A 21915-nucleotide genomic window follows, 5' to 3' on the forward strand; every position below is an offset into this window, starting at 1 on the left:
AAGAGTCAATGAACTCAAAAAAAGCTTTCCAGCAAAAATTAATGGAATGTACCCTGGTTTTGAAATCCCCTTCATAAAGCCCTGAAGTCAAAGGCAAAGGCCAGTGGATTTGTTAAGGAAGAACTCTCTGCAGATGTTGGGATTTCTGTCCACCTATGATCCAGGCTTTGCTGCAGGTCTGTATTGTCACGTTTGGTGGCAAGTTTGTCTTTTTAGCATCTTGAGATTCCTTGCATTATACAGCACTCCCAAATTTCCCTGATCTGGAGTGTGACACACTCTCACCCAGACACAATAATCCTTACACTCTTATCCACTTTTTTCCCTGGCAAGGCTGCCTCACCAGTTAGCAGCCCTTCTTTACTGCCAAGTGGTATTGTCTTTAATGGTCTGGAAAGGACGGTATGTAATAATACAAGAAGGATGTGTAAAGAGATAAGAAATATATACAATGAGATAAATGTAATGCAAATATCTGCTGGACAAGAAGGCACTTGAGAAAGCTTGGGGAGACATTCCTCACTGGCTCAGTGAAGAGTAATTCTCACTGCAGGAGAAAGCCCAGTATGATGGAAACAAATTAAGGCAGCCTGGAGCCCTTCTCTGACTTGTGGGCTTTAAGTGATCTGTAGCAATGCTCGAGGAAGAAACTGGCCCTTTAACCATGGTGTAAAAGAGCCTTGGAAAGTATACTGCTGAGGTCCCAACACCTTTGTATAAGCCAACGTGCAGCTCCTGTACATCTGCTCACCCATCACATGGGAGATGACCCAGTAAGAACGAATGACTGTGGGCTTACTCTAGTCTGCCAAGACCCTGGAAATAATTGGAGGCGTTGCCTCAGAAAGGAGAAGATCAAGGTGGTCATCAATACAAATGTATTAATGGTCTCATGGGGGGCAGTTGGGAACACCTGTCCTTTATGGAACATGTTGCCCAGGGGAGTTGTGAATGCCTCATCCCTAGAAGTGTTCAAGGCCAGGTTGGACAGGTCTAGTGGAAGGTGTCTCTGGCCAAGGCAGGGGAGTTGGACTAGATGATCTTTACTGTCCCTTCCAACCCAAACCATTCTATGATCTTATGATTCTCTCATAGCTACAAAAGCAGTGGAGGAAAAGAAGTTAAAGGGTAGGGGAGTTACAGTGGAATAACACACATTTTAACACCAGCCATTAACTCAGCAGAACTCAGAAGGAGCCTACAGAGATAGAAGGCACAGGGCCACTGCTAATAGCAGTAACTTACACAATTCTTCCCATTCTCATTGCTGGCCTTTAAGAGCTGGTCTGGAGAGTTCAGTGAGTTTCCTTCTCAGGGGGCAGGGGAAGCACTGTCTGACTTCAGTTAGCTCTGTACCATCAGGCTAAACACTATAATTTTGAAGGAAATAAGCAAGGCTCAGGAACATTATAAATAATGACCACATGCGTCAGAAGTTCTGAAGCACTTCTACAAGGACAGGCTGAGAGAGCTGGAACTGGTCAGCCTCAAGAAAATAAGGCTGCAGGGGGACCTTATAGCAGCTTTCCACTACCTGAAGCCAGCTTACAAGAAAGCTGGGGAGAGACTTTTGACAAGGGCATGTAGCGACAGGGGGGTTGGAACTAAATTTTCTTTAGGATCCTTTCCAACCAAAGCCTTTCTATGATTCTGTGACTTACACTGCTCCACAGCCTGTCTTTGACTTCTCGTTGACTGAACTGCTTAGTTGGAATGGATACCCATGACCAAGTATGTAGAGAAGAGATGTGTTTTCTCCACACTTGCCCTGCCACTACCCTCCCCCCTTATGCTCCCCTTTTGAGCTCTCACATCTTTCCTAGGACTGGTGCTGACCACAGTTGGACATGGGATGGGAAGAGGGCATTGGTGGGCTTTGTCCCACATGTACATTTCCAGTGCTCCCCTTTCTTTTTCTTCTTGGATGTTGCAAGCACTGTCACAGGATTTGTTTAGCATGTCCTCCATGATCTTCCAGAATACTCTGGATGCAACACCTGAAGAGAAATCCAAAATATCCCACATTTCACTGCCTGAGTCCACCATCCACATGCCTGGGGGTAACCTTCTTGTCATGGTGACAGTCTGGAGTACCACCTGGACCTTTAGGGTGTAGGAAGAGGGTTTCATAGTGTCAGAGTGATTGGAAGGAGAGTCAGATGACTGCCTGCTCTGTATTCACTAAGGACTATGTTCAGCCAGACTAGTGGGGTCAACAGCTACAGGCACTGTTCAGAGTTGTCATACCTGACCTGTCCGAGGACTCCAGCAAGGCTGGAAGTGGCACTTTGCTTTATTAATCAAGGGGCTTTTTTCTTGTGGCTTTCTCTTAGCTGTAGCTATATCCTGTCATCAGCAGCTCCAGGCTGTCACAGAATCAGAGGGCAGACTACTCATCATTCATCAAATGCTGTGCTTATTTCCCTTCTTTTTTTTCAGTTTTTATGCAATTTTTTAAAGTGCAAACAGATGTCACAAGATTTTTATCTCCATTACCTCTGAGTTTTAGCCTCATTAAACTTGCAAAGAAAACCATATGCAATCAAGCAACTGCAAGAAGCCCCATGAGACGGAACAGCCCAAAGCCAGTTAGCTTGGTTACACAAAAGATCTAAATACTACAGGACTGACATGTTGTACAGACTGGGAGTCTTAATAGCTCTGCCTGATCCAAGCTACAGAAAGCTGTCTTCCTTTTTGTACACTCTTCTTTCATTTACAGCTCAAAGCGTCTTTGTATGAAATTCTCTCTTCCCTCTCCTGGTGATCTGCCTGCCTTCAGCTCATGTTGTGTCTGCCCAAGATACTGTCTCTTCAGAGCAACCCCTGCTATAGAGAGGTGCTCTTGACAGGGGAAACAGGAGCTGATGGGCTCCTCCTCAGGCATCTGAGGCATTGGGGATTTGGGCTTTTGAGGCACCATGTCCAGCATTTGCTGTCTGGTGGACAGCTCAGAGGTAGGCAGAAGACTCGAAGGGTATTGAACAGATCTTGGTTTAAATTGCTTCATATTTCATCTAGTTCTGGCATCAGCAGAAAATTGAACAGTGTTGTGCTACTGTGCCAGCAACAAGGAACAGCACAAGCATCCAAAGGTGAGGTCTTTTCCATGTCATCAGCTTGCACAACACCATAAAATGGTGCTGAGCCACAGCACACAAGGGGACAAAAGAGACAGATCTCTTCGTTATTCTGCCCAGGTGACAGGCACTATTCATATAACATTGCTCTTTATAGGCTTTGACTGAGCCATGCAGAGCCTCCTACAAACAAAGAGAATGAGGCAGATTCTGCCGTGAACCACTCAGCATGTAAGGAGACAAAAGAGTGACGGGATCAGAGAGGAAACAAAAAGAAAGAGTTTATTTTCAAGATCACAGAACAGGTCAGCAGTATTAGGTAACACAATGCTGAACTAAATACCCAAGTGCAGGTGCTTCCTGCAGACTCCTTCTGTAGATAATCTACGCTACTTGAGCAGGTTTTGTTAGAGAAATATTTAGGGAGATGTTCACTGCTTTGATTTGGGCTCACAGGCACATCAAACATATTGCAGCTGTGTATCATTGGAGCTGATAGAAGCAACTGACAGTGTAGAATGGGGCAATCTGTCAAATTCATAAAACCCATTTTTTTGGGTCTCATTTCTAGGAATAAAAGAAATATTTGTGCAATCACATAAACTGCTAAACATTCTTGAATTGTTATGCTCTTAAGTCCCTTCTGTACCGGATGGGAAGATCCATTAGACCATCTTCCAACCTGATTTTTTATAAGACACTTTAAGACCTCTGTAAATCTTGTCAGAAAAGGTATTTGGAATAAAAAAAATTTTAAAAATGCTTAGGTGAGAGAGCTGGAATGCAGGGTGGTGTTTTGTGGAAAGAGCCCGGAGCATTCAGTTCATATGCTATTACATCTGCCAAAGCAGTTCCAGAAGAGATCACCTTGCTGCCCAGTTTCCAAAGCAAATGTCACTTTACAAAAAAACACAACCTTTTCTTTTATTTTTCTTTCCAGTAAAATATTGAAGAGGTGCATGGATTTTTTTTTCTATGGTTATTTGCAAAGCTGTTTCACATCAGGATCATTGTTTCATTGATAGCAATGTAAATCACGGCTGAGCCAATAGGAAAGGTGAAACAGCTAAGATGGCAGGAATCCATTGTTTCAAACCATTTTCTCAGAATTTTTTTTTGTTTCTTTTCTCCAACATCTCATATATTCTTTTTTCTATTTTTTTTTTCCAAAACATAACTCATTTAATCAGATTGATTTTTTTTTTTAAAGGAAGGAACCCAGAGATAGGCTGCAGTCCCTCCCAAGCGCCTGTCTGTCTGGGAGGAATCTGAGCCCCAAATATTGAATGTTCCAGTCCGGCATGCTGTGAACGACACACAAATATCAGCTGTGGTACAAGTGAAATGCTTTGGTGAATCACTGGACTATGCCTGAGGCTGCTAGAAATGTGCAGTGTAAACAAATGCAATAAACTATTTTAGTGCAGACCTCCTAAGAGTAACAATACACACCTAAACCTCCTCTTTAAGATAATCTGTATTTTATTAATAAAAAAGTTGTCATAACTGGCCTTTTTAATTTACATCCTGGGTAGAGAACCACTTGAAAAAGGGCTCATTGGCCTTTCTCAATCTACACTTTAGCTGCCTAGGTTTGTCAGTGAGCAAATGCATGCCCCATCAGATAGGACCACTCTCATCATTTCACCACAAGGTTCTCCCCACTTTTCAGACATGGAGATTTCTGGGGAGGAGAGAGGAATCTTTGTTGTCATTCAGGGGATCATGGAACAGCCAGGACGTGGACCTGTGCCTCCTGCTGAGAAGTGAGGTAGCAGCACCATCTTCTTTAAAATAACAAAATACCCACTCAGGCAAAAACTAGGTGGACTAAGCTGCCTTCAATAAGGGGTGGGAAACAGACACTTGTTTAAAATTCCTGAACAAATCTTTATCATGGACTATGCATGAAAAGAAAGGCAAATTCCTGTTTTAGATCTTGCTGTCCAAACAACCCAATATGAAATGAAAGAAACTGCCCTTTTCAGACAGGCAGTGGCAGTGTATGTGACATTTTTTTATGATTATTTGAAGGCCAATGAGGGCTATCAAGCTCATAACACAGACCAAAACACCGCTCCACAAAGTGGGGGCTCAGTCATAGCCACACTTTACAGTAGCCTTGTGCTGTGTTGTCAGATAAAATGAATTTAAATAAGGGAAAGTCATAGTTTGTGTTGGCTTCAGGCTATAATGCAATGCTGAAACTTGCACATATGCAAGGAAATATAACCCTACTGAAGAAAATGTGAAGCTGACCCAGCAAAGTGTCTGCAGTCTTGGCTCTGGTAGCCAGTGGAAGCTGACCCACTGTATGAAGGACATCATCAAAGGAGTGGAGGATGAAGTAAAGTTCAGTGGCACATGGGTGTCCTTTCATACACAGCTTGTTCAGTCCATTTATTCCATGTTGGCTGGTGCCACATCCCCCCAGAGCTCACTTCTCTGCCCCGGGGTTCCAGAGTGGTTTCAGCTGGAGGGTTACAGTCTGCCCTCACCAAGCAGCCACAGCTGCCAACCTGCAATCAACTGCAGCATCTTCATTCCAGCCATACTCACCCAAAAGCTTGGCCAGTCTCTTCATTAAACAGCATCCCCTTTGGCCTGACACAATGTCAGTTTTCCCATGCCTGTCTCTTCCCACCTGTTCTGGGACCATCTTGCCCCAGCTGCCCCAGCTGGGACCTGAGATGACCTCCAAAGCTGGCACCAAATGGGTGATGGTTCAGGAGAAGCCAGTGAAAAGACTGCTCACACCAGGGAAGAGACCCTACCCTGTTGTTCTTGAGCCCCATCTCTCACCCTATACGTGCACCACTTCCTTTGCCATCTCTCCATTTCTTCAGCCTCCATCCTGGAACAAGCCTCCCTTACAAGCCACTCAAATCAGCAGCACTCTGGCCACAGGCTATTCAGATTTATTTTTTGTTGTATTAAAATGTTCATAGTAAATGCATTAATTATGAAGACAGAGCAAGTAGGAAACACAAGGTAGAATGGAGAAATTTGAGCAGCTGTAAAACAGAATTAATTGACATCTGCTAATTATAAGCAACAAGACTGAGTTTAGCATGGAGCCAGCACCTGCTACTGGGAGGTCTTCACCAGTTTATTTGTTTGCTTTTAAAATAAAGGCAGTTTACAATTATGAGCTCCAGGCTGACAGTCACCACTTTCTGGGGAACAGAATGTTTCTGGGGAAACATTACCACTTAATGATCACTTGAAAGTGTTTTTCCTACCTGCTGCGCAGTACTTGCCCCACTCCATGTACCAGAAGCAGGGTAGGGCTTTCAGCAAGGATTCCCCTAGCCCCAAACCTTTGCTCTGTGCTGACAGCCTGGGCAGCTGCCTGCAGATTAGCCAGATGGGTCACAGCACATTAGATGAGCTTATGGGAGGCTTAGGGCATTTCACAGAAATTAAGGATTTAGGGACAGGCAGCATGGTTAGGCAAGGGGAATACAAGGAGGGCTCTGCCCTCAGGGGTCCACAATAAGAGGGACATCCCAAGAAGTCCATCAAAGGAATCATGCACTGAGGCTGTGGATGAGTCTTGGAAACATTTCTGAGCAGGAGAGAGAAAATACTCTAAGCAGCATCTTGTCCTGAGATGGCCACAGAGCCTTCATGGAAAGGCTTCCTGGGCAGTGGGGACAAAGCCTCTGAGCCCTTGCATGAGCTGCTGGCAGTACTTACAAGGTGCAGAGGATCAAGCATTTTATTTTGCCAGGAGGGCAGGTTGTCAGGGACAGGAGGGATCACCCAGTACAACTCTCATGGTGGCTGGCACCCTGTCGCTGTGTGTGGGCAGCAGGCATGTTCCTACAGATACCACAATGACTTCTCCTGGCCCCAGGCCTTCATTCAAAAAACTGTTTCCATGCAGATTAACCCTGCTTTCCCCCAGGCAATAAATGTTGCATGCTTCTCTTCGCCATGCAAACTTCACAGCCCATTATGAAAGTGATTGCACACACCACCACCACCCTGAGACAGTATCTGTGGGTGAGGTGTTGGGCTGAACAATGTCTATTTCAGTAGAGTCTCTGCCTGAATGAAGAAAAGGCAGGAATACTTAGCCTGACTAATGCTCCACCATACATCACCAGCCACCAAATTTCAGGCCTTGCTGCAGCTGAGCTCAGTACCTTGTTTTTATCTTCCAGCAAATCAGCCTGTCTGGACACAAAGCCTGTAAGAGATGGGGAGCCTCAGATCCCTCCCACTCCATTTCACTGTGTGCCAGCACCCTCTGTGCAATGTGCCTCATTTCTTATTTACATTTGCCTGGCTTTAAATTGCAGCCCCTGCTGCTTGTTAGACCTCTCTCTGCTAGATTAAAGAGCCCTAAAATGTCACCCTTTCAGTGTTATCATCTGCCCTCTGCTATTATTGCCTCTGCTATTATTGCCTATAAATAAAAGGGACTTCCCAGACATTATTTTATACCCCACAATCACACTGCTTTTTCAGATCAATTAGTTTTCATTCCTCTTATCTACATTCAAGCCTCATCTCACTTTCAGCTGTTTCCACTGCCTGCTCAGGGACCTTTCCTATGTCTCCTCTGACCTCTGGGAGAGGAGCTGAGTAGACTCAAAAGGTGAGAGGACACCCGATCTTCTTATAGAGCAGCCAAACTAATGCTGAACACAGCCAATACTTTTGTGCATGTCTGAGCTTCTCTACTGAGCATCTTGGGAAGATAACACGATTGCTTGCTTGCCTGTAAAGTTACATCCCCTTGGGCATGATCACCTTGTACAAGACATGTCAGTTTGCTTGACTTGGTACTTATCTGTATATACATCTACTTTGTGCACAATTACCTTTCAATAGGATACTGTTAACTGAAAGCATTTTATTTCGTTTCATACACTCTACCTTTCTTTCACAATGTACACAAAAATATCAGGCAAAGTCCTTTCTGCAAACAATTGCAAAGACTAACTTGCCCGGGGATGTCCGTTGGATTTTCTCCCTCTCTCTTCTAAATCAGTATTTTTTCATTTTGGCAAGAACTCATCCAGTTTCACAATCACTAGTTGATAATACATGGGAACCAGAAACTAATCTTAAGAGCATCAGACTAATTTTATTGTCCATCTTAAGACAAGTTTAAAATCTAAGCTATCAAGAATGCATAGTTAAAACAACATTGGAAGACACTGAAGACCAGTTTGGACTATGTGCCCGAAAAGCATCTTTTAAGGGCTGGTAGAAAATTGGTTAGCTTTTAAATAAAGCTTTTCCACCCTCTGGTATCGTTTCATAAAGTAGAGGCAGCATCACCATTCCCCAGAATATCCTAACTGCATCATGTTAGAAACAGAGCGTTACTATTTCACTTTGTTTCCTAGCTACTGACAATTTTATTTTAGCTTGGTAGTAGAGATGAGCAGTGAAATTTGGCAGACTATGAATTCATAAAATCCTTTTTAAAATCTCATATATATATATATAAATATACACATATATATCTGTAACAATTATAGATTCCTGTATAGCCACTCTTTTCAGAAACGTTTCAATTACAACCTTCATCCTGGATGCTCCCTCATTTCTGTCTCACATCCCCCACCAGCCCAGCCCTGAACTTCCCCACCTCTGCCCTACAACCCTTTCCCACCCCAACCCCATATGCTGTAGGAACATTCTCTCTTCTCTCCTCTCACCCTTCCCAGCTCTACCAGTCCCTTTACATTCATCACATTAAAGAAAACATTTCATGGTCATCTCTTTTATCTCCTTCAGTGAACAGTTAATCAGAAAAAATGCTTTCATGTTGCTAAATCAGGGCCAGTGGGCAAAGCCAGGCTGACAAGAGACATTTTCCTCTGCCACTAACCTGGGCTAAATAGTATTAATTACAGAGGCCAGGCTTTGATTGCTGGAGTGTGGTGGGGCTGGTGAGAGCCACCTCCCCCTCCACTCCCTCCCATTGAAGGCCCACACTGTGCCTCTCATACCTGCCTACCCTTTGCCAGCATCCCCATCCCATGCCATGGCACAACTGCAAAACAGATCATACATAGAAGCAGAGAATGGTTTGGGTTGTAAGGGATCTTAAAGATCATCTAGGTTCAAACCCCCTGTCATGGCAAGGACACCTCCCCCTAGACCAGGTTGCTCAGAGTCCCATCCAACCTGTTCCATGTCTGTACTGCTCAGGCAGCATCTCTGGAAGCATCAAATCCCTGAGCTGGAGGTCAGGGAGGGACCTCCAGCCCAGTTGGATGGTCAGGGTATGGTCTTTGCGTCCTCCATATCTGCCTGCCCACGGGGATGCTTTCTTCAGGGCAGAGACTGATTCTTCCCACATGTTTCAGAGAACCTGAGAGAAGGCAAACTTAAGAGACACCACCCCTTCCAGTGTTTCTCAGACTGTGGTCTGTGGGCCACAAGTGGTCTGTCGGATGTTGAGAGGACTGCAAAGTGACTGCAGGCTATTTTGGGGGACAGACCCCTCCATCCTCATGCATGCCAGAAAAGCAGCAAAGACAACAGGCAGTAGCAGTAGAAAGCAAAGTGAAGGCAGTGTGAAACAGCTCATCCCTCTCTGGGGAGGTCCAAAGGTGTTTATTGCTCTTTCAAAGAAAGAAAGATAAAGAAACATCAGTCCAGTCTGGCCTGGCAAAAATGAGTCGCCCCATCTCTGCTCATCCCCAGGGACACTGTGAAGAAAATGATGGATACTGAATGTGGCTTGATGGCTTCACTTTGGCCTGATGCTGTGCCCATCCCTATGTTGGCAATAGCATCCCCCAGATCTCCCAGGTGGGGAATCGACAACCTCACATCACACCAGCAGCATCAGCCAGCAGCTGGTTAGCAATTCTGCTGAACTGGCGTTCCGCAAATTAGCAAAACAGGACAAATCCCCAGACGCATGAATCATGGCTGGAACATGTCCACTCTCCAAAGGCAGAATGCCACTAACTGCTTCCCCTGTCCCTCTCTGGGCTGAGCAGGGGCTTATGAAAGTGACCACAGGAGGAATGTGCACAGTGGTCACTCCCTGTTTTGGAGACCTTCCCTTGGGATGGGTGGCACAGCTGAGGGCCTGAGTCAATCCATCCTTTAAGTCGATTAAGGTGTCAGTCCCAGGTGACACACGGTGACAAGCTCTGTTCCCATGCAGCTGCTGGGCAGCATGGTGGGAGCACAGCACTCCAGGCAATGGGCACCTCTAAACTCACTAAGAACTGGAACAACCCGACAGACCAACATTTATCATTGGTTTTTATTTTGTTTTGAGTTTTCTTTGCTGCTGTGTATCAAGATCTGCTTCTTCAGCCAGTACCTCAGTGTGGTTATAGCTGCCCTTCCACCACAGGAATACCCTCAGTGTGAGCCCAACTCTGTGCCCTTTGCAACTCAGGGTTCCTTCTTCCCAGCCTGTGATACTACAGAACCTAGGTCCTTGTTCCTTCCCCATGCTGCAGCTGTTTTCCAAAGTCTCACTCTGCCCCTTGAACCAATGCTTTGCTCTGCCCTGCACAAGCACAGAGAAATGCAGAAGCAGTAGATCTGCTCCATTGTGACCTGGTTCACACTTTGATCTGTGTGCTCATCCCAGGGACACATGGACCTGGTCTTCCCAGACAGAAACAATAGGCTGGAGTCTGCACTGGGTTAAATCAGCACAGGGCCTTGGAGGTCTGTTGGCACAGTTAAACTGAGGGGCCCTGTTTGCTCTGAAGACCAAAGAATTGAAGAACTGGGAAACAACATGCCCCAACAACCACAGTTAGCTAAACCTTGATATACCAGTATCTTGCATGGACTTAGTTGCTCAAGGCAGGTTTAATCCAAGTTCTTTGGGAACAAGACCCTTTGGACTGTCTCTACCTCTGGGTCAAAAGGCCTTAAACTTCTCAGTAGCTTCATACAGACCTTCAAATTAAAGAGCACCACTTACAGCATGAAACACACAAGTAAGTAACTCAGGTAGCTATTCTTTCTGATATTCAAATGTACTTTAAGCTGACAGTGCTGTATTTACAGAAAAAAGTACAGTAGTTACATGCAGAGCACTGGAAGAGCTGTTGAGGGGACAGAAATTAGCACTGTGATGGCTACGAGGATAATGAAGAGCTTACAGAGAGGAGCACATTTGCAGCCAACACACAGTAGTGAAGAAAGCTAAAGCTTGAGCTGCTATTGCTGAGTTTAGAGTTAACAGCCTCTTGGTATGAATGACAGTTCAGAGCTATTGTTGCAGCATACTTCAGACCAGAAACAATGAATGCAGCTGCATCTTTTTGTATTAGCTTCAAATATCTAAGGTTCTCTTCATTTCCAGCAAGATGCCTAACTTCCTTCCTTCCTTCCTTCCTTCCTTCCTTCCTTCCTTCCTTCCTTCCTTCCTTCCTTCCTTCCTTCCTTCCTTCCTTCCTTCCTTCCTTCCTTCCTTCCTTCCTTCCTTCCTTCCTTCCTTCCTTCCTTCCTTCCTTCCTTCCTTCCTTCCTTCCTTCCTGAAAGTAAGAATGGCCAGCCTGGATCAAATTAAACCACCATTTAGCCCAGTGTTTCTACTGGTTGCTTCTGAGAGAAAAGCAAGCAGCTTTGCAGCAGTGGGATAGTGCGCTTGCCAAAGGAGCTTCTCCCTTGGAAGTTGTCTCTTTTGCTTAGAAGCTGTCTTCCTCCTTGAGGCAGGATGGTTTTTGTCCAAAGCTACTTGATTTTACTTTGTTCTTTCTTTGTTTTCAGTTCTTCAGGCTGTCACTGTGAATAATAGATCTTTGGTGCTGGAACAAGGTTCTCAAATACTGGCCTCCATGGTAAGTTCCAGGGCTGCTGGATTGCAGAATAAATTGTAGCTCCATTGAGCAGATGGCTGGTGTCTTTTGGGAAGGTAGAGGGTGCTGGTGCTGTACCTCCCTGTCAGTCCATAGAAGGTCATATTTCCTTCCTCACGTTCTGCATGTGGAGGGCCAGGTGACCCTTCAGCCTGAGCAGTGAGACAGGCCTGCCTGAAGCTCTTCTGAGCTCCACACTTGGGAATCTGCTGCCACATGGTGGCATACACTCTCTCCTCCTGGCTTTAGGAATCCCTCCTTGGTTTCCAAGATGCAGCATGTGTGGGAAGAGCACTTCTGAGGTCTGTACTTGGGGGAGTTTCCAGGCACCCATGCTGGGTCTGCTAGGAGCTTTTCCTGATCATTATTTCCTGTTTGGAGCTGTGCAAAAGCATCATGGATGCTGGCAAAAAATCTGAGAGGATCTCAGGTGCCTTCTGTAAATGAAAGACCTTTACCAAACCCAGTGGCACTACAAGGATTTTCACAAAGCAAGCAAAAGTCTGCATCTGTTTGCTGGCATTTGCAAGGGGCAGCTACCAGGCAAGAAAGGAAACTATTGAGATCATTCTCCTTCCTAATAGAGACTGAGAAGTAGAAAGGCAGTTGTGACAAGAGCTGGTGGAGAGCGTTAGTCTCACTGGTTGTGTGCAGGCTGTATTTCACTTCTTGAGGCCACAGGCTGCTCTGTCTTTGGTTCAGCAGCCACATGCAGTTCAGAGAGGAAGCATTTACAAGGCAGCTGCTCAAAACAAGGCTGGCTGCTTCCTTCCATATGGGTGGTGGCACCTGTGGGTGGAAAACCCATGGGATGTGCCCCATGGCCACCTTTGCTTTGGAGAGGTAGAAAGCTCAAAGACCACTCTTCACACCTTGCTGGTCTGTACAGTGCTGGTGATGACAGCTTTAGTCAGCAGGCTTGCCTGATTGGGAAATGCAAGGGGCCATCCAGCTGGAGAGGAAGGGTGGAAGAGCAGTGGACCTCTCCAATGGATCACCTAGGAAGGGCCACATGGTTTGCAAAGGACTGTGGGGAACCTGGCCCAAACCAACAATGCCCAGAGACTGGAGATAAAAGGACTGATGTCTGGAGTTGATGGCATTCCTGCTCTCCTCCACATCAAGCCACAGTTGGAGTCCATCCAGCACCAGGTCCTGGATAAAGGAAAAAGACACATTCTGTGAGGATGGTGAGTTACCATGGACTTTCTTCCCATCACAGCCCATGCCCAAGAGGCAAAAGCTGCACCTCTTTCCTTTTCCAGCTTTGCTCTTGCTGCAGGCTTCTGGCAATGGGAATAATGCAGGGCAGCACACTAAGCTCTGCCCGAGGGAAGCAACACAGGATGGGCACAGTGAAATGAGGAGCAGTGAAGCATGGAAATAAGGATGAGGAGTTATGGCCTCTTGGGAAGGAGAGGGAACTTTGTGCCATGGTGAGATCTCTGTGTTGGCAGAATATTGATGCCAAGCAGCATTTAGTACTCAGATTTGCAGAGGAGGCATTGGAGAGAGCATCTCTCCAGTGGGCCCAGGGGGCATCTTTATGACACATAACAGAGCTGCCAAAACTCCTGTGTCGGCTGCTCAAGCTGTAAGGGGGAAGGGGTAGCCAAGGAAGGGGATTTTGTAAAAGTTGGAGCAAAAGTATCTACAAAGCTGTGGTAAACTCAGCTACTGTAATTCCATAGGGTTTGGTGGCTTTTGGCAGTATGTGCAGATAGAAGGGAGGCTTTGAAATCATCACTATCCATCTGTAGAGCATGCAGGCCCCCAGGAAGAGCCCTGGGTCCATACCATGACCTGTGTGGCTGTAAGCAAGCCCACTTGACTTCGGTTGTGCCTCTCTTCCTCTCCTAATAGAGATGAGCTAGTACTCTGCTCCAGTTCCTCTCCCCTCACTGCTGTTCTCTGCCCTTGCTTTCTGCATCTTGTTTCACGGAAAAGGATTCACTGTGTGGTGCAGACGCCACACTTGTGCCCCGGGGGGTGGGGTCCTGCTCTGCCTGAGAGACCTCAGATATTGGGGTAACTGGCCTAGGTAATTAATATCAGTGGAAGGTGCTGGAGAAGTGCTAGGACTGATTACATGTACCACAGCAGAGGCTCTGGGTGAACACATCAAAGGAGGTCTCCCTTTCATCTCGCTGCTCTGAGCAGGCTGCTCTGAAGCATCTCTTCCAAGGACAATATGAGGGAGAACTCTAATAACCTTACAGTGTGGAGTCCTGCCAGTGCTCCCAGCGGCCGCTCTGGCGGCAGCTAAAGGGGCGCCTTCTCCGCTTCCACCCTAATTGCCCTTAATTGGCTCCTGCCTGCTGGCACCAGCATGGCACAGGCTCTCCAAGGATCACTGCACTGGACAGACAACATTTGGAAAAGGTTCGGTCGCCTCTGCCTTGCCCCACCTCCCTCCTGCTCTCCCCCACCCACAAAAGCAATACAATAACCTTCCAAAGTATGAGGTTTTCTGTTTCTGTGTGACTCTTTCTTTCCAAGTCCCACTCCCTGCTTCTCTGGGCAGAAACTTGCTGGGCAGCCAGGGTGAGGGAGTGGTGCAGGGTCTGTGTCCCAAAGCCAGAGGGGTATATAAGCATTGTCCCTTCATAGGGAGCTGAGACTCTTGGCCAAGAGCACATCACTGCAATGAGCCCTGATGCTCTACTGCTTGACAAGGCTGCTTGTGCAGGTGACCAGAGCTTTGAAGTCCCCCATGCAGAACCAGCATCCTGAGGGACCCAGCCTGTCACATTCCACACAAAATCTCTCTTTCTCTAGAGAGAGGTGCCACTGTCCAGAGGCAGCCAGGTGGGGCTGATCTCCTGGCTATGGTCTGCACTGTTATCCCAGGGGAGTGGAGGGAGGACTTTTTTCTGCCCGAGGTCCATGTTCCAGTGTTGTGTGAGGACATGTGGAGCAGAGGACCCACACTGTCCTCCTTCCTTGTAAAGGGTTCTCTGGGACACTCTGGCCCTCTGTGCATGTGGTTCTGGTTTCCCACAGCAGACTTCCCTATGCTTTTCCCTCTCTGCCTGACACCTGCACAAGCTGTTCCCTTGTGTCAACAGGAGGTTGGGAAGCCGCAACATGAAAACACCTTGTAGCCCTGACAAGTCACGTCCCCACCAGCCTGCCTCCCTGCTCCTGCTCCCAGCCAGGACAAACCCTTACTGCAGCAGCAAAATATAGCCAAGCATCTTCCCACTCCCTCGTGGTTACCCACATCCAGGCCAGGTCCAGAATCTGAAGGCAGTGGGCATCACATGAGCAACATGCTCAGCAGTGAGCTGGCAGGAGCATGGGAAGGCAAACATGACACAAATCCAATTCTGATGGAGGGAGCTGAGATGTCTTTCCCAAAGAGGTTATTTTTAAATTGTTTATCAAAGACTTGCTGCTCTTGGCAGTGGGGTGGTGAGGCTATTTTTGGATGCCTGCTTCACCTCTCCATGGAGATGGGCCAGCTTAGGCTCGTCCCTTCTTTTGCCTGGCACCCTCGAACCTCCCATGGTCTCTGAGGTTTGCCCCACCAAGGTCACCATTGTATGCTTACTCAAACATGGGGAGGACTTCTTAAGTAGGAGGTCTGAGCTCAGGCACATCCTAGTAACCAGTCCATATTAGCAAAACTCTTCTCATCCTTTCCTGCTATCAGTGGTGGCACAGCTGTTTGGATGTAAGCAAAATATATGTTTTGGCCTGCTATTGTCCTTCAGGATAGTGGCATTTGTCCTGACCAAGCTTTGCATTCAAATGATGTGTCTACTACTGGCCAGTTACTTCTGTCATGTCACTTTGACTGCGTAGAAGAGCAAGGCCATATTTCCCTACTCCAATGGATTTCTGGGGCAAGGAAATGGGTGCGTCCACCAAAAACTCCATGCTGTCCTCACGAGGCCTCTTCTCTGAGTGAGGGAAGGACATGACGAGTTTCTGGAGTGCAACATTGGGAAAGATGGTCTGGTAAGGTGAGACTCAAAGCAGGTACAGGCAGATTATAATAGGAGTGCATGGAAGTTCAGCAGCTGTGTGTTGCAGTCAGTGAAAACACCATCAGGCTTTGAGGTTAATGATAGGCTGCTTGAGTCTGTGTAGAAGAAAATCAGTCCTTAAAAGCTCACTGGCACAGTGCTTGGCCCTGACATAGCTGTCCACAGGAGCCCAAAACAAATGACTGGCCAACCCACAGCCAGAGGCATGGCTTGAGGTACTCGGGGCTCACATAAAAAAAGCAGCGCTGTCCACACTTCCCTTGCAGCACCAGGAGAAAAGTCTTGGAGAAGTTTCCTAAGAACATCATAAATTCAGGGGTTTCCTTTTACTAACAAAGCACAAATCTTCTGCTGAAGGAAGATTTTCTACATTCAGTGAGCTGAAGTTTTGTGCAGGCCAAGAGAATCTCCTCCGTGAATGAAGACAGAAGAAAGCCAGTGCTGGCATGTGCGAGATTTTGGACTCAAAGAGGATGGACATGTCTTTTCTTACAGGAAGCAACTGGATGAAAAGGTAAAAATCACCTTCCTTCAAAACTAGCTGTGCTGGCTAGTTATCCTTCAAGCTATACAAGTATACACAGATGTACTTTCCAGCCCTAAGAGGGAGAAAGATTTCTCTGAAAGAAGAGGCTGGTGGGAATCTAAAAGCCCTATTGGCACATGTTCAGGAGAAAATGAGGCAGACACCATTTTCATCTGTGACAACCGCCCAGTCAACCCTGTGATCTAGCTGGTCGCTATCTCCATGGACAAGATAGTCAGTGGGGGCTAACAACACTGGGGCAGGGGGTGCAGCAGATCAGGAGCAAAGAGCTGAGGGAGGAATAATCCTTGGGGTGAAGAACCAAGGGGTAGACACCAAAGGAGAAACATGGGTGAGGGAAGGGAGATACACTCCACATTGAGGACACATGGGTATTTCCAATAGCACCCACCAGTGCTGGTGTACATGTAAATGCACTGTGCCAGCATGAGGCAATGTGTCTGGGGGAGCACAGTCATTCTGATTTCTAAGCAAGTAAGGAAGAAAATGGGCAGTGTCACCCACCAGCTCCTAAAGACATGCACCAGGGGAGGTGACCACAGCATGTGGCTGACTGCAGGGGCCAGCACTGTGAGCATGGCTTGGGCAAACCTGCTGGGGAGGACGTGCTCATGGAGCGAGTCCCTTGGGTGCACTGGGGCTGCTGGCATTAGAAAGCATTGCTGGCATGAAGCCTTGCTGAGTCAAGTTGCCCCCTGACACCTGTGGGCATGTGGATGTGAGCAGACATTCCCGTGGTGGGCAAAGGTTACGCCATGTGGCACAGTTCAGACAGACACGTTCACCACGAAAGGGTCCAAAGAAACATCATGCCCTGGTCCTTCGTCTTACTAATGGGGGAGGGAGCAACAATGAACAGTAGGATGACTGGGAAGTCTATCGCAGTCACCACAAGGACCTAGAAACTGCCTGGATGAGGAATGAGTTCACTGTTCCTACTCAGAGGCCTCAAGGGGACAGACTTTTTGGAAGGAATCAAAAAGGAAGGGGGAAAAAGGAGGGAGAAAAAAAAAGAAAAAAAAAACCAGAAGGAAATGTGCTATTGCTGCAAGCAGGATTCAGAGGTTAATGAAAGTAAAACCCATCTCATCTCTCTATAGATCCCTGTCAAACATGGAGTCAGAGCCCAACTGGTTGTTTTTTTCATTGGACCAACTGCCAAAGAATGACAGAGAAAAAAGCATCAGAGGCCTTTGCACAACATTATGGCCTGGAGTCTGCCATAGAAATTTGCCTTTCTGGTGGCATGACAGTAGAGGAGTAGGTTTCCCAGAAACCAGTGCAAAGGCATCAGTCTGGAAAAGTCCTGGGTTAGAAAGCTGGGAGAAAAAGGACTCAGAGCAGGCTTGAAAAGAGCCATGGATCTGAAGGAACAGTTTGAAAATGGGCACCATCTTGGACTTCATGGGGAACACTAATAAACATGAATGCAAGCAACCCCTTCACACTGCTGATGTCGAGAAGGCCCCTAGTGTCTCCCTTTTTATCTTCCCTCCATCCTTTAAGCTGTTCCCAGAAGACAAAACATAGGCTCTGCAATCTTCATCTGACAGTGTTCATGCCACCAGCTCCTGCCATGTTTTGTACAGCCTCCTGACAGCCTCACCACCTACCTCAAAGCCTGGGCTAGGCCCACTCATCCCTGTGTGTCGCAGCAGGACCCTGAGGTGACACAGGGAAGGAGGAGAAATGATGGCTTGGCTCATGCTGGAGGCCCAAGGATCCCCACCCTACCAGGCAGCAGTGCCCCTCCGCTTTAGGAAGCAGGAGCAGGGCCCAGGACACAATCCCAGGCACATCAGCTGCTTTGGGATTTGGGAGTGCTGCCTCTCCATGGGGGACATGGCACAGAAACCATCCTCTCCTCCTTTGTGGAATGAAACAAAGAGCAGAGGGAGGGAAGGAAGTGACTTCTCTGGAAGCAATTGTGGCAGCGGGATGAGCACCCATCTCTCTCCAAACAGATGGAGGAGTGACACCCCCAGCTCTGCTCCCGTCCCCTCTTGTCTCCCTTTCACTGCTGGCAGCCCCTCTGCCTCCCCCCTCTCCCTCGCTTTCTGCAGTTTGTGAAACTGGAAGGAAGGAAGGAAAGAAAGAAGGAAAGAAAAAAAAAAAAAAGGAGAGGAGAGAGGGGGGAGGAAGCGGATCCGGGGCACTGCCTGGCAGGCAGACAAGGAACGCGGCAGGGGCAGCTGGGAGCCCGGGACACGGCCGCTGCCAGGGCCTTCTGGGCTGTGGGGCATGTACGTGCGGTCAGCAACGTGCGAGCTGCTGTGTGCCCAGACCAGGAGCCATGCGCTGCCTCTTGGGGCACCCCGGCTGGCAGCCTGCGTGCCCGGCAGCTCAGCTCCCTGCGGGCAGCTCCCACCAGCTGGCAGGCAGCCGGGCGGGTGACGGGAGGCTGACCGGATCAGCTCCTCATCCCTGGACTGGATGCTCATCCCTGGCCCCCATGCCTGACCAGCCCCAGCGAGGGCTGCACCTGACCCAAGGGCGACACATGCCACCACATGTGGCCCCCATGGCCTCTCTGCTGGATGGTGCCATCCAGGTTTCCGATCAGGCAGGTGTGCTTTTCTATCACGCCAGGCTGCCTGGCATTTTTTGACCAAAGATAGAGAAATTGTGACCTCCTCCATCCCAAGGCCACATGCCTCCTCCCACTGACCCACGGATGATGCCACACTGGGCAGCACACTGATGCAGCTCCTTTCTGTCTGTGTCAGCAGTTTCAGAAGAAGTTCCCAGCCCAGCATGGCTCCCATGTCCTTGAGAAATCTGCAGAGCACCAGGACTCTCTCCCTCCTCTCAACACCCCACAGCCTGGCTACGCTTCTGCATCCCTCCTTAGGAGCACCCTTCCCTGCTCCCACTTTTCACCCAACAATTTGGCAGCAAAAAAAGGTCTCACTTGCACACCCCCCCTCAGAAATATCTCCCTAAATGCACACAAAATTCATATTCCACACTAAGATATGTTTGCCCCTGTGTTCAGCTCAAATGGACACAAAGGCAACAGGAAGGGGATGGGAATGGAAGGGATGGGAAGGGACGGGAAGGGAAGGAGAAGCTACAGTGGAGCATTTTATAAGGTATAGTTTCTTCTTCTGCACCTCTGTACATTATGTTATGGGTCAGCTGGTAGTTAACCAAGTCTTTGTCTCCTTCTCCTCCTCATCTTCTGAAAATAAACAAGGTTTCCAGCTGTTTTGGAGACCAAAGGGCCATTTCCAGAGCTGGAGGTGTGCTGGACCCATGAGTCAGCAGCTGCTGGTAATGGTTACACATACGTGGGTGACACTGCAGGGGTAGGAAATTCCCTGTAATATCATGCGCTGGACAATAGGCACGTAGTTACTTGGCTACTCAAACTCATCCTCTACATGAGTAAGAATATATCAACACTACAACCAAGGTGTCCTTACGTACCAGAGACCACGTACTACCTCAGCTCTCCGGGGAGGTAGCAGCAGCACAGCTATGCAGGGACAGAGCCTGCAGCCGCCTCTGTTGGTCACAGCTCTTGTGGCAATGGCTGTTAGCTGTGTTTCACTGCCATCCACTCCTGTGTTTGCTCACTTTAGTAAATATTACTCATTTCAACTGCTCCTCAGAGTAAAGCAGACCCCCTGAAGCCCTCTGAGAAAGAAGTTCACCCCACAGCAGACAAACCAAAGGTAGTATATGGAGCTGTGGGGGTGGCTGGTGCCTTTTCAGGATACTGAGAGGCTCCTGGCTGGCAGGTTACCTCCTTTGCTGAGTGTCACTTGAAGAACAGCCTGGTGGAGCTCAGAGCCCTCGCTCTTTGCATGGGAAAACAGGAAAAGGCCATGGCTAGGGAGAAACAAATGCCATGGGGAGACAGAAACACCACCTTTTGAACTCAAACCGGTTGTACTTATAAATATTTTATCTCTTTCTCATTTATTCACAGTAGCAGGCTACTATGTAGCCCTTGGCTACCAGAGGGCAAAAGCATTAGAATATTAAGTGTATAAGCCAGCCTGACATATAACAACTTCTCCATGAAGGCACCACTTTACATCTTCATGTCCTTACTGCAGGTTCCTGACCCAGTCTCAGGGCCCCAGCTCTGCCCCTGACTCTCACTCCTTCCCTGCAGCATGCCTGAAAGCTGTTTAAGTCACCACATACACAGCAGATTTGTAGTTTATATTACCAGTACCAGCAAAATATTAATTTTCTCGGGGGGTAGTGGGGAGTGGGAGAGTATGAAATAATAATCCAAGTTTCTTGAAGTAATGGGTAATTACATACCTGTAAAATTGGGCAAAGCTAGACTGGAGATGGGTTGCCATCACATTGCCTTAAGCAGAGGAGGCAGATGAGGCATATCTAATATCATCTTTCATTCACCCCATCTTGCAAAATGCCTTTGCAGTGTTCAGAAAGGAAGGGTGCACCTCTCATCCAGGTGGCCTGAGCTAAGCAGCTAAGACGGGTAGAGATGCAAACAAAGCCCAAGCCCTTGTGTCCGAATCAGCCCTAGAGAGTTTTCCAAATGTGGGGGCTGTTTGATGCTGTGCTTCTTGTAGAAAGACATCTCAGCCTGTTGTCCAAGGCATGGTGATATGTCCAACAAAAGCATGTTGGACTTGATCCCAGATTGCTGAGAGTCACTGTGGTGACATGACAACCTCTGCCACTATGGGGCCAAACGAAAGGCCCTGCTCTCCCATATAGCTCTGTCTGTCCCATGCTAGGTGCCAGCTGGCTGCAGATAGCTTTCCAGGTCCATGCCCAGCACACCCTCTTCCTTCCTTGCCCAGGCTGTTGCAGATGGGTACCACCAGCATTTCCTTCCTCAGCTTCCTCATCATGAAGGGCATGACCAGATGGGCTCAGAGCCTGTGCCAGCAGCAGCACTAGCAGCAGAGGAAGTGTGAATTTACCACTCTGCTTTGTGAGAGGCAGTGGCACATGGGCAAGGCTGGCCACTGCAGAGACTTGCTTCTGGGGTCTGTGGAGCAAATGCAGCAGGGCACTGCTGAGACAGGAAAGTGAAGCCAGGGAGAACCTGCCCTTCCATATTCTCCAAGATCTGTTTTGTCTGACAGTTTTGTTCTTTCTGCCTTTGACAGGAGAAAAGGAGGGTGCTCACACCTAGTAGGTGTCAGAGAAGGTTCAGTTCTCCCTTGTGCCCCTGGAAACCAGTCAGACATAACCCTACTGAGAGCATTACACCTGAAGGCAGGTGAGGGAACCCAGGTCTTGCTGACAACACAGAAAAAGAAGATGCAAAAGATGCCAAGCTTGTCAGTCCAGCCAGGTGTGGAGGACAGGTCCCCACCTGCTGTCAGCTATCACAGCTTCCCCTGTACCACTGACCTTCAGCAGGCACAGCCCTTCCCCATGGGAAGTGCTGCTGGGAGGCTGTTCTGTGCCATGGGAAATGAGAGCAGCCACTTCTGTGTGTGTGGAAACCTCAGCCAGGGCATTGTACTCCGGGCTTAGCAACTGTTCAGCTGTTT

The sequence above is a fragment of the Calypte anna genome, chromosome 3 (genome assembly GCF_003957555.1).
Source record: "Calypte anna isolate BGI_N300 chromosome 3, bCalAnn1_v1.p, whole genome shotgun sequence".
In the NCBI taxonomy this organism is placed as follows: Eukaryota; Metazoa; Chordata; class Aves; order Apodiformes; family Trochilidae; genus Calypte; species Calypte anna.